The 7,306-nt window shown below is 31.7% G+C and overlaps 1 long non-coding RNA gene across 2 annotated transcripts; it reads left to right on the plus strand.

Moving 5' to 3' along the window:
- Nucleotides 1-766: 766 nt before the first annotated feature.
- On the plus strand, nucleotides 767-7,024 carry LOC130469041 (uncharacterized). Of its 2 annotated transcripts, none has more exons than XR_008929419.1 (4): nucleotides 767-1,033; nucleotides 1,452-1,624; nucleotides 5,753-5,817; nucleotides 6,811-7,024. It is a non-coding gene; the product is annotated as an uncharacterized lncRNA (long non-coding RNA). The 2 variants fall into 2 exon arrangements; XR_008929418.1 differs by lacking the exons at nucleotides 767-1,033; nucleotides 1,452-1,624 and adding exons at nucleotides 3,773-4,880; nucleotides 4,993-5,094.
- The last annotated feature ends 282 nt before the right edge of the window (nucleotides 7,025-7,306 follow it).

The raw sequence follows: 7,306 nt of genomic DNA on the forward strand, positions 1-7,306 counted from the left end.
ATCAGTTCGCAAAATACGCAGAATATCAACTGCAAATGTTAGAGCTTTGGAAACATCGAAAACAAAGAAAAAGGGTCTCATTAACAAAGTCAACAACATATACTATTCCCACTGTGTAAACATAACATTTCGAAAAGTTTGGTGAACATATTAAAACATCTAAATTGATGTTCACTTACATCAATTTGAATGAGGTGAGCAGATTTTTTTCAAGAATGCTTTCATCGGTAACATCGAACTTTTTACTAAAAAAATGAAAATAAATATAAATAACTTTTGAATTTCAAATTTGAAATGGGGTTGAAAATTTTAGGTCCTGACTTGAGCTGACCGGTGCTGACTAGAATCCTAGTAGGAAAAACGAACCAGTAAATAACGGGAGCGTCGTAGCGGCATTCTGTGAGGTGTTTCAAAACACATCACAGGGGCAATTTGGTCAATAACATGTACCATTCATTAAAAAAGAGAGTGCGATTTCGTTAAATGGAGTACCATTACGAAAAAACATGTACAATTACGTTAAAAAGAGTACCATTTCATTAAAAACAGAGTACTATTCCGATTAAAACATGTACCATTTCAATAACTTTTTACTGTTATGTTTTTACAAATACATAACCATTATGGATTTTGACTTCAATCGGTCTTGTACACGACAGGTGTACATTAATAATAACGTACACCAAACTGTCACACGTGCGAATTTATTTAAACAGTCGCCCTTTACGCAGTTTCATCTACACCTGCCAAAATAAGAAGAGGAGAGAGAAAATTAAGAAGAAGAAAAAACCCAAAACAGATAGAGAAAACGCGAGGCATATTCAATCTCGAATTTCTGATCGAATTTGAAGAAGATTGAAGGTGATTTGAAGGCTAACAAAAAGCGATAAGATTGAAGAAGAGAAAACGAGATTGAAGAAGATTTGCGATCGAATTTGCAATTGGTTTTAGGGCGATAAAATTCTGCAAATTTGAGCTTGAATTTCCCTCTACGATTGATCTTCACTCTAATTCGCAGAGGATCATAGTGTAGGTATGTATTCAACATCTTTGAATTTAGTTTTTTTTTATATAGATTGAGGAACTTAGGTAGTATAAATTCAAAATATTTGGATTTAGTTATTGTTTTGGTAGATTGATAGTGACAAACTCGTTGATCTATTCTTATGCCTAGTTGATTTAATTTTGATTGATTTTCTAAGTAGTTGTTGTCTTGATTCTGCTCTTTTGTTCCTGCCATTCTTAAGGTCAAATTTGTGGTTGTGAAGATCGTTGTTCCTGGTCTTACTGTTTCTGCTGTTTTGGTTTTGGTGATCTGATATTCTATTTTGATCTGATGAAGTTGTACTGCGTATTCTTGTGCTACTACGTTTTTCCTGGTGTTTTTGTTCTGATGTTTTTTGGTTCGGGAAGCAAGTTGATTTTGGCTGACCCTGTGGTTGTGTCTTTAGTTCTTGTGAGGCTTTTGTTGAGGGGCTTGAGTCTTGACTGCATAGCTGAGGTGTGTGGTTAGCTGGTTTTGTCGCTGAAGTTTGTGTATCGGACTGGTGTTGGGCTGCTTTTCTATTGCAGCTTCCTCTTGACAATGATAAACTGTCCACTGTTAGAACCTTCTACTCTAAATGTAAGTTTTAGTTTGATAATGTCCAGATTTTCATACTTCTTTGCTAGTAGTCTTGCAATTTCTGGTTGTTATTGATCGTTTTATACTTAATAATGTATAGCGAGTAGCTGCATCCTTAGAAATCATCCTAGCCCTGGCAGCCCTTTCTCCTGGTAGTTTCTGAAGCACAAATCTCTCTCCTTTGCACTCCTAGCATATACCAGAACCGACACAATCTTCACACATTTTTACTGGAGTCTGACTTCATTCAGTTACCAAAAATGTGATTAATTTGTTTATATCTTAAGAAAATTCAATAACTAACTGAAGTAGATACTATAGGGTAGCTGAATTCAAACAAACAGCAACAGCAAATAGGTAGATTAATTGTTGTCATTGCTTTGGTGCTTTGAATTGCCAATCATGTGTGTCCAACTGAAAATATGTTTTTGCTTTGATTGCTTTCTCTCTTTTTCTTTTGTGGATTTAGTTTTTGTTAAGGAGATTTTAATAACCTCAATTGTCTGGTATGAAATTTTCAGTTGCTTTGGGTTTTAAGAACACTCTATTAGCGATAGGTTGTGAGAGTTACATTGAGATAAAGGTGTTTCTTATTCATATTAGGAAAAGAGAAAATAGCATGTTCTATTTACCGTCTTTGGTCCTTTCCTCTGAAGTATATGGCAGGCCCTTTTAGTTCCGATTTCCAAGCAAGCATATTGAAAATAATGTCTTTTAAAGTTTTAGATCATACTTTGAGGATCTCTACTGTGAAATGTGTGGTCATTAACATTAGGATGAAGCTATTTTTATATGAGCGACATCTTTAGTATTTAGATTATTCTTAACCAGAAGACTAAGGTCTATTTGTAAGCAGTAACTAGCTGAACTGGTTTGACCTATAACTTAAATAGGGAAAAACATTTTTTTGCATTTTTTTCTGTATTCCCTTGCATAATCTTTTGATGATGGCTATTCTGCATTGTGTGTTTTTATTTTTGTAAGCCTATTAGCTCAACTAGTCGAGCACCGTGCAACTTGCGCGGAGATGTAGGTTCAAATCCTACATAGGCTATTGGTTTTATTATGAAACTTCAAAAGTTAAAGTAAGCATTTTTGAGTAAAGCAGTAAAAGTTAGCCTTTTGCATTAAAAGTTAGTCTTCATGTAATAAAAGTTAGGTAAACTGATTTAAGACTTTTCTTAACTTTTACTACACTAGAGCTAAACTTTTACATTGATATTCTTAACTTTTATGGAGTATATTAATATTCATAATTTTTCAATTAATTGAAACCCTAAAAGTTAATATTAGTCTTTTTTAGTAAAAAATAAGTAAAAGTTAGCTTTTTTGCATTAAAAGTTAGCATTCAAGTGGTAAAAGTAAGATAAACTGATATAAGATTTTTCTTAACTTTTATTACACCAGATCTAACTTTTACATTGATATTCTTAACTTTTATGGAGTATATTAATATTCATAATTTTTCACTTCATTGAAACCCCAAAAGTTAATATTAGCCTTTTTTTAGTAAAGAAGAAGTAAAATTTAGCTTTTTGCATTAAAAGTTAGCATTCAAGTTGTAAAACTTAGGTAAACTGATATAAGAATTTTCTTAACTTTTACTACACCTGAGCTAACTTTTACATTGATATTCAAAAATTTTATGGAGTATATTAATATTCATAATTTTTCACTTAATTGAAACCCAAAAAGTTAATATTAGCCTTTTTTTAGTAAAAAAGAAGTAAAAGTTAGCTTTTTTGCATTAAAAGTTAGTGTTCAAGTAGTAAAAGTTAGGTAAACTGATATAAGATACCAAAACTAACTTTTACATTGATATTCTTAACTTTTACGGAGTATATTGATATTCCGAATTTTTCACTTAAGTGAAACCCCAAAAGTTATAATTGGCCTTTTTGAGTAAAAAAAAAAGTAAAAGTTAGCTTTTTTGCATTAAAAGTTAGCGTTCATGTAGTAAAGGTTAGGTAAAATGATATATGATTTTTCTTAACTTTTACTACGCCAGAGCTAACTTTTCCATTGATATTATTAACTTTTACGGATTATATTAATATTCATAATTTTTCACTTAAGTGAAACCCCAAAAGTTAATATTAGCCTTTTTTAGTAAAAAGGAAGTAAAAGTTAGCTTTTTTGCATTAAAAGTTAGCGTTCAAGTAGTAAAATGTTAGGTAAAATGATATAAGATTTTTCTTAACTTTTACTACGCCAAAACTAACTTTTACATTGATATTCTTAACTTTTACGGAGTATATTGATATTCCGAATTTTTCACTTAAGTGAAACCCCAAAAGTTATAATTAGCCTTTTTGAGTAAAAAAGTAAAAGTTAGCTTTTTTGCATTAAAAGTTAGCGTTCATGTACTAAAAATTATTTAAAATGATATAAGATTTTTCTTAACTTTTACTACGCCAGAGCTAACTTTTACATTAATATTCTTAACTTTTACGGATTATATTAATATTCATAATTTTCACGTAAGTGAAACCCCAAAAGTTAATATTAGCCTATTTTAGTGAAAATGAAGTAAAAGTTAGTTTTTTTGCATTAAAAGTTAGCGTTCAAGTAGTAAAGGTTAGGTAAACTGATATAAGATTTTTCTGAACTTTTACTACGCCAAAACTAACTTTTACATTGATATTCTTAACTTTTACGTAGTATATTGATATTTCGAATTTTTCACTTAAGTGAAACCCCAAAACTTTTAATTAGCCTTTTTGAGTAAAAAAAAAAGTAAAAGTTAGCTTTTTTGCATTAAAAGTTAGCGTTCATGTAATCCCCCGTAATTTTATACATTTTGTTTATATATTTTAACGTATATTAATATATTTAAATATAATATGCGGATTTTAGAAATGCAAATGTAATTAAAATATAATGATTTTATTACATTTTGAATATTTTAATGATTTATGAAATCAAAATTTAATTTTGAATTTTACGTTAAAACGGAATTCGGAATTTGAAATCACGTTCGATTGAAATCAGAAAACAATCCCAACAATTTTGGATTCATCAACCTAAATCCTACTCCTAGCCCAATTGGGCAAAGCCCAAACCAATAAACCAACACAATACTCCCTCCCCTTTTTCCCTAATTCACGTGAAACCAGAAAGAAAGAAAAAAAAAAAGCAAACCCTCCTCCCTCCAATCTCACGCACACAAGCAGCAGCAACTCTCTCTCTCAGCCGTGTCCTCTCCTCCGCCTTGCTCTCCACGGCGCCGTCCCAGCCGCCGACCACCACGAGCACGGTAATCTTCGGCTCCTCCTCTTTCGATTCTCCTTCTTTTCTTCCTCTGTTTTCGTTCTTTCTCTCCCCCTCTGTTTTCGTTCTCCTCTTAACTTTTCTCGATTGTCGCGCAGCTGCACCGCGAACTAGGCCATCCACCACCGTCCGCCGGTCAAGCCTTGCCGCGAGCCACCATCTGTCAGCCGGTCAAACTCCTCTCTCCTCTTTAATTCTTGGTTATTTCTTAAACCCTAAGTAACTAATTATTTTAATTAATTATAGTTGTTAATTTAAATTATGTTCTTGATATTAAATTTATGATTTTTATGGTTTGAACATGATTTTCAGATTTGGGTTGAGATTATAAACGAATTAATTTCAAGTTTTGGTTGATTGAATTATAAGTTAGGGCTTATTCATGATTTATTATTTTGAATTATGTTTTCTTGAATTAAAGTTATGGTTTTTGTGATTTAAATTATGAATTTAAGATTATACGAATTATATAATTAAGTCATTAATTTTTAGATTATCAAATTACTTTGAAATATTAATTTTGATTGTTTAAAGTATGAAATTCAAGGTTTTTATGATTATTAATCATGGTAGGTTGAGTATGGATTATTGAATTTGTTGTTTTGAGATACTAGGAACGTAGATTGACCTTGGTGAAGCTTTTAAATGAATTTATATTGCTGAAAATTTAAAGTACGATGTTTGCAAAGAGTTTTCAACAAATTTCAATCACTAGTTCAATAATTATGATGCTAGGAAATCAAATGTTTAAGTTTTGATATTGGGGAAAGTTCTCAATATGTTTAGGATGCATTTAGAATGCTTTATTATGGTTGCCAATGATTAGAAATTGATTGGGATTACTTGTTGGTTTTTTAGGCGGAGAATTCTCTTTAGGCGACTTTTGAAAGTGTTAAAGTGGCCTATCAGTTTGTTTACACAAGGTACGTACATACCTGTTTGCTTGGTGATGTGTGTTATTATTGAAACCATGTTGAATTTTTCAATGAACCTGGTTATGTTGAAATTGTTGATGAACTTGGTTATGTTGAAAGTGCATGTTAAATATTGTTGGATGGACATGTTAAGCATATATATATATCGTTATGAGAATTATAACATGTTAGTAGATGATTGATGCAAGCATGTTGGTTGGGAACATTAGATTATTATATATATTAATTCAGATCGATTGTTCATTGTTCCCTTTTAGCTTTTCACTACTTTATGAGGGTCAAGGACCTTGTTTAGTAAGTTGAAACCTTATACCCATATAGAGGGGTTGATCAGTATTAAAGGAAAGGTTGGATTAATTGGAATAAGTCTTGATTGACATCTCTATGATCATGTACTTAATTCCAAGATAAAAACAGTGGAGAATAATTGTTGATTGTATGACTTATGTGATTGTTGAGTCATAACAGAGTTTAATTTGTAAATCATGTAAAGTGAAACTGAGTAGCAATAGCTTTAGACTGTGCACGTCTAAAGTGACGGACAATCAGGATTTGGGGTCATGGGTAGCCTATGGCTTTTTCTGGGGCCGGATTGATCAACGGTTCTATTTTATTCAAAAGTCCCTCGATATCGCAGGTCATTGGGGTTTATGGAGTCGCGCCCGTACCTCGTCTTCCTTAGTGAAGAAGAAGAAGTTTCTAGTAGCAACTCGGTCCATTGACTATTTCAATTAAAATAATGTTAATGATACAAAAGTCTAGTTCAGTCAAATATAGTCTTCAAGTCAATATGTTGTGGTTATCCTTGCTTATGTTTTATTAGTATCATGTTAGGATTGTTCGTTTAATAGAATCATGTTAGGATTATTATTGATTTAGTATATATAGTACTCAGCTTTGCTGATTACGTGCTTTTGCTTGTGCATGTTGATCATGGCTATGCCTTATTGATCCTGTGATGACCCAATCTTTGGTGAGCAGTCTGTAAGGATCAATAAGCATTGTCCATCTGCAGGTTCGAAGATGTTGCATCATTGGGATCGAGAATAGAGAGCTTGTATTTAGTTTTGATTTATTAAGTTGACTTGGGTTTGTTTATTTGGACTTTAAACTTGTTAATTGATCTTATTTTCGTTGATTGGTTTTGGGATTAACTATGTAATCGATTATTTATAAACCTAAAGTTAGTTTTATGTTTTCCGCTGCAAAATTCTGAATAAGCCGTTACGTTTTCACACGGGCGATAATGCCTTGATAATTCTCTACGTTTTATATTAAAAGGTTATTTTAGAAAAGGAAGAATTATCGGGGTGTTACAAAGTGGTATCTAGAAGCTTATGGTTTTACTTCAATGATTTTTAGGCGCCTAAACTAGCTAGTTTCTTAAAACGAATTTCCTAGAATTGAGCTTCTACTTATTATATCATTAAAAAAATGCGTACTTTTTTTTGGGGGACCAAATTCATTTTATTTTGTT

The sequence above is a fragment of the Spinacia oleracea genome, chromosome 3 (assembly GCF_020520425.1).
Source record: "Spinacia oleracea cultivar Varoflay chromosome 3, BTI_SOV_V1, whole genome shotgun sequence".
Taxonomy (NCBI): domain Eukaryota; kingdom Viridiplantae; phylum Streptophyta; class Magnoliopsida; order Caryophyllales; family Amaranthaceae; genus Spinacia; species Spinacia oleracea.